A 6,113-nucleotide genomic window follows, 5' to 3' on the forward strand; every position below is an offset into this window, starting at 1 on the left:
AAGTTTTAGGTCGAGGTGCTGCTCTTTTCACTAAAAGTTTCAGGTAAAATTATCAACCAGGGGGGTCGACTGACCAGGGGGGCCGGAGGAATTGATCTCCACGTAAGTCATACAGTAATGCTTGGCAGGGGGCCTTAATCGACCAGCAAGGCCGGAGCAGTGTGCAGTGGTAGATTATTAAAGGTCCAGACCGATAGGGTATAGTAATTGGATTGATTCAAAGAAATCCAAACTTAAGAAATTCAAACTTAATAACATCAAAGTGTTATTAAGCAGATGTCTTTATTACAGCGCCGGACACATGGGGGATATCTCCTCCTAACACGCGTGCCTCGTGTTACCAGCATCTGAATTATATAGAGTACATACATCCATATTCATTGCAATTGTTAGCATATTCATGACATTTCCCAGAAATGTTTAACATACTCAAATGTCCCTGACACATGTGCTGTTAAATGAGTCGGTGGTCCTCTGGTGGTCTCTGGTGGTTTTTTGCAGTACTTGGTCCCCTTAACTTGTCTGTCCTCCAGAGGAACTCTTTTCTTATCTACTTGCTTAGCTTGTATTTTAACATTGTACTGGTTCTTATCGGTTCCTGCCAGTTGCTTGCTTAAGATAGAAGAAGTTCTCCACAGTAGTTTATCATCTTACACAATCCTCACATACAAAAGGAAATTTACAAAACTCACATTTGATTGATTTTACATGTTAAAACCTTCTTCCTTGTCTCAGACCTTTGTTTCAGGATAATATAATTTGGTGAACAAAAATGGGTGCGGCATCCTCTACCGCGACTTCTCCTTGTACTCCCCTGGGGTGTATATTGAAAAACTGGAAAAAGTTTGGAGGAGATCCTTTGACTAAAGAAAAAATGAAAAAATTGTAGTCAGTGGTGGCCACAGTATTTCTTGAATTAAGGGGAAAAATGGCCTGAAGGTGAGTCTTTGAAATGTAATACTATCTTGCAATTGATGCTGTCTTTGTAAACGTGAAGGGAAGTGGGATGAAATGCCATATGTGGATGCTTTTATGACTGTAAGGAATTATTATGGTACTAGAAGGAAGTGTATGTTGTTAAATATGCATGAAGGAGGGAACGGGATTTATGTATTGGATGCTGAACAGGAGGACGAGAAGGATGAGAAAAGTTGTTGCATCGGATGTGGGACCGGGAAGAAGGGATTAGAGCCTCCTCCAGAGGAGAATGTGTTTTTACTGGCTCCACCGGTCCGTTCTCTAAAGGGAAGAGAATTGGAAGGGGCTGGAGGAGGGGCTGCGGGAGCAGCTGCTCTTGCCGACATAAGGGAAGGGAGTGAAACTTTTAGTCCAATTGCTCGCCGAACAAGGGGTCAAGGTCCTGTTATCCAGGCACCCCTTCAACAGGCTGTGGGGACAGATGAAAAGGCGGGGTGCCGAAACAAAGGAACCTATCTATCTAAAGTATATGAAATTAGACAAGGGCCTGATGAAACCCTGTCTGCATTCTACGAGTGGATACGAGAGGCAGCATATAAATGGACAGGTTTTGATCCAGATGATGAAAGTAATAGGAAAATGTTTAATGGATGGTTTATGGCACAGTCATCGCCAGACATAATAAAAAAAAATCAAATGAGACTGAAGAAGCAAATGGAAACCCATTACGGAATTAATAGAAATACTTTATAAAGCCTATAATAATAGGGAAGATGGTGGGGGGAGAAAGAAAAACAGTCAAGCCAAAGCATAAACATCTATGCTAGCAGTGGCACTCACTGGTGCTTTAGCAAATAATGATGTGGGTATTGGGGGCAGGTGAAGGAGAACTCAAACTTGACGGAAGATGTTAATCTTATGATCTTGGAGGAAGATATAGACTGAGGGGGACCAGGGGACATTATCAAAATATCCCCAGCCAATCTCCTGGTTCCAGTTAAGCTGGGGAATGAAACTACTGATTTCTTAATTGATAGTGGAGCAACTTATTGTGTCTTGACTAGCTGTAAGGGACCTTTAAGTAAACCGACAATCCCCATTGTTGGGGCAAAGGGAAAGCAGATGACCAGGCCTTTCTTAAAACTAATGGAATGTGTGATTGGCAGTACTAAATTAACCCATGAGTTTCTTTATATGCCAGAGTGCCCATGGCCACTGCTAGGATGAGACTTTGTAAACTTTGTGCACAACTAACCTTCTCTGAGAATTTGGTTAAGATCTATATTCCACCAGAGATGGCACGGAAAGCACAGATATGCCTGCTGACAAATTTACAGGATAGGAATAAGCAAGAGGACAGTGACGATATACCCAGCGAAGTCATGGATGCAGTAATCCCTCTGGTTTGGGCCACAAAGAAACCAGGAAGAACAAGAAACTGAACAGTCAAATGCTGTCTGCCTTTGAATGGGAAAACCCAACGACAGGAAGGAAATAGCAGTTATGCTGAATGGTGCTACCACAAGGATTCAAGAATAGTCCCACACTATTTGGTAAACATATTAGCAAGAGAACTGGAACAATGGCAAGGTAACCAACAGAACATTACATTGTTACAATATGTAGATGATATCCTAATTGGGGTGGACTGGAAAGACGATTATCTGAAAGCTACTGTTGATCTATTGAACTTTCTGGGTTTAGTTGGATATCGGGTGTCTAAGAAAAAGCACAGATAGCACGAGAGCGATTCCAGTAGTTGGGATACAGACTCCAAATATGCCTTTGGAGTGGTACATGCTCATGGAGCCATGTAGAAGGAAAGAGGACTGCTGAATTCCCAAGGAACACCTGTTAAATATGGATATGGAATTTTAGATCTTTTGCAAGTGGTATTGGAGCCGAAAGAAACAGCTATAATTCATTGTAAGGCCCACCAGAAAGGCCAAGGGATTGTAATTCAAGGCAACCGCAAAGCGGATTTGGCAGCAAAGGCGGCAGCTTTACAGAAGGAGATTCAAAGAGCACTAATACCTGCAAGGAATATGGATAAGGAACTGCCCCAGTATTCAGAAAAGGACGATAAACTAGCTGAAATATTACATTGTAGCAAAAGCAAGGAAGGGTGGTGGGTGACGCCCACCCACCAAGTCCTAGTCACTCCTCAACTGATGAACTCTGTTCTCATTAACTTACATAAAGAAATTCATATGGGGGCAGAGGCAATGGTTAGTCATGTTAAGTGATATGCTGTAGGACCAAAAATGCAGACATTAGTGGACATAATTACTAGGAAATGTCTCCTTTGTTGTAAAAATAATCCAAAAATTCAGTGCAGACCACCACCTGGGCACTTAAAAAGGGGAGTAACTCCCAGAAAACACTGGCAGGTGGATTTTTCAGAGTTGCCTAATTCTAATAGATATACATATCTTCTTGTTTTGGCTGATACTTTTTCAGGCTGGCCAGAAGCTGAAAGGGTTAAATACCTGACAATCACTGGCTAAGACCTTAAACATGTAACTTCTTACCTGACAAGATTAAACAGACCTTGAGCAAGCTCTTTAGGCTTCCTGATAAAAGGAACTCGGGACGTTTGGGCCGAGATAAGCACCAAAGAACTAGTTTAAACTGACCCCCTTGTAACATTTTGAGGCCGAAAGACTGATGAGCTAATTCAATGACTATATATGGACAAAGGAAGCCCAAAGTTCAACTAGCGGACAGTGTGAGGAAGACTATGGATGACCACCTGAGGGTGAAAAGACCCTAACCCTAATTTTACTGCACATGCTTGGACTATGTAGATGAATTCTGGGAACTCATCACCATAAGACTGCCCTTTCCAGGAAATCTAATAAATATGTAAGATTTTCCTGTATATGAACTGATGTGCTTTACTAACCCGTTGGAGCACTCATGGTGGAGCGATCCCCAGTGCTGCCCAGCGCTGCAATAAAGAATGCCTGCCTTCTCAAACTTCAAACTAAGTGTTAAAGGGTTTTCTTGCTGACTTTTCGGTATCAAAGCTTTCCTGTGCTGCACCAGTCAGGCAAGAGAGGTGGTTAGGGTACTGTTAAAGGAAATAGTTCCCTGGTTTGGAATACCAGAAGGACTATCATCAGACAACAGACCCCATTTCATAGCTGAGAGAGTAAAGGGAGTGTCGAAGTTCCTACAGATCAAATGGGAACTACATAATTGACACGGAAGTCTCGGACATGACGCATACGACCAATATGATCAGGTCAATGCCGTTTATTGTCTTGTCTGACTCCAATATATATCATAATTTTCGCTTAGTCACTGCGCACACACTCATGATTGGTTACAGCTTGTTACACACATTATTGCAATTGGCTATATACAAAATATCACGCGCTGTCCACGTGCCTCTCACACAGTCAGGATTCGCTGCCTGCAGGTGTTCCTGTACTCCTTTGCTTCTTCTTAGTTGTTTACCACAGCTCCTTCTCCTCAAGGCCGAGCCCTGCAGGTGTCCAGCTGTTTACCAGCTTCTCAATGCCACAGCTCCTTCTTCTTAAGGTCGAGCCGTGCAGATCAATGCCACAGCTCCTTCTCCTTAAGGTCGAGCTGTGCAGAGTGATCCCAACATCTCCCCCTTTTTGTTTTTGTATAAACAAAAACCTGATGGATCATTCACAACCCAAGGACTGTGAGGAAGATGGACCATCTGTACATTCTTGTATTGTCCTGTGCCGCGAACTCAGCCCAGCAGTCGGTAGGTGCCAGCTTTACGTGGGTGTCCCCACGGAGGCAACAGTGGCCTTGCCGTACACCAGTCCACCGCCCTTCGGGAAGTCCTGGTATTACACATTTTCAGAGGAACGAGTTTCGACACACGTGGCCAGCGAGTGTTGGAACTCACCTCAGTTGTCACCTTTTAACACAGGCAGCCTATGGCGCATGCGCCCACTGGCCAGACGTGCTGCATGCACCACAGCCATCCTGTCTATTGGTTCGTAGGCTTTGTTCACATGGCATTTTTCATAACCCAGCAGTCACATATCAACTTATGCTTAAGTCAATAGCAGAATGTTACAAAGCAAACAATTCTAGCTGTACTACTTCTAGCAATAGAAACTACTCCTAGTGATAGAAAATGTGCTTGTATAAAGCTATGAAGACCAATATTATATCTTACCAAAGGATTTGTAGTTATAGAGCACTTTGCCTTAAAAGCTTTCCATGTTCATCTCATGATACTGCTAATTTCAGTGTGATTTACCCATACATTTTCTTTTGGCTGAGGTGGCATCCAGATTGCGATGACACCTGATAGTGTCAAGATGTGTCCGACGATGATGATGGTGACTGTTTCACCCATGGTTTTACCCATTTTGCATGTACCTAACGAGTTCCAGAATCTGTAATGACACAAGCATAACCTCATCCCCAGGTTAGCAGTTGAAAAGGTCCTTTCTCCTTCCGCAAATAATTTAACACATATAAGGCATTATTCAAACGTTCTTAGGGTAATGTGGTAGCCTCTCCCCCTTTTTGTTTTGAGCGTGTTTATCTAACAAAGCTCATTCATTGGGTGTGTAAGACACTCGTTTGAATTATTAGCTAGCCAAGCATGCCTTACCACCTTTTGAACCATTCCTTGTAGACAGTGTAATAAACACAGTACAAAAAGCATTATTATTAAGATAACAAGTAACATAACAACTGCCCCTTTAACTAAGTCATGTAACCATCCGCTTAGGCCCAAACTTGACAGCCATGATTCGAGGCCTAGCGAACTTGTCTGTAACTTGTCCGTTAACTCCTTCATTTTTCGCAATTGTTGAGTTACCGTCTGTGAGGTATCTGTTAAATTCATACAACACATGCCATCAAACTCCTCACACCCGTGCCCTTGGGCCAAAAGTAGGAAGTCGATGGCCGCCCTATTTTGCAACGTCACATGCCTTATTGAGTCAGTTTCCATTAACAAAGCACTGAGTGCTGCAGAAGTAGCATTGGTTTGTTTTGCTAGCCAAGATCCCAATCTATTTAAAGTGGTTAAGCCTTGGGCAGCAGCGACCCCAGGGGCAAGGAAAGAGGCTAGTATGGTTTTGTCCGCAGTCCAAAAATCCAATTGGTCATTGCACCCTTCCTGATATTTTCGAATCTGTCGTTTTATTCTATGCCGTCGGGTAAGGTTCAATATCATAGAAGTGTTGGGAGTT

Source organism: Phaethon aethereus, assembly GCF_964289735.1.
Source record: "Phaethon aethereus genome assembly, chromosome: W".
Lineage (NCBI taxonomy): Eukaryota > Metazoa > Chordata > Aves > Phaethontiformes > Phaethontidae > Phaethon > Phaethon aethereus.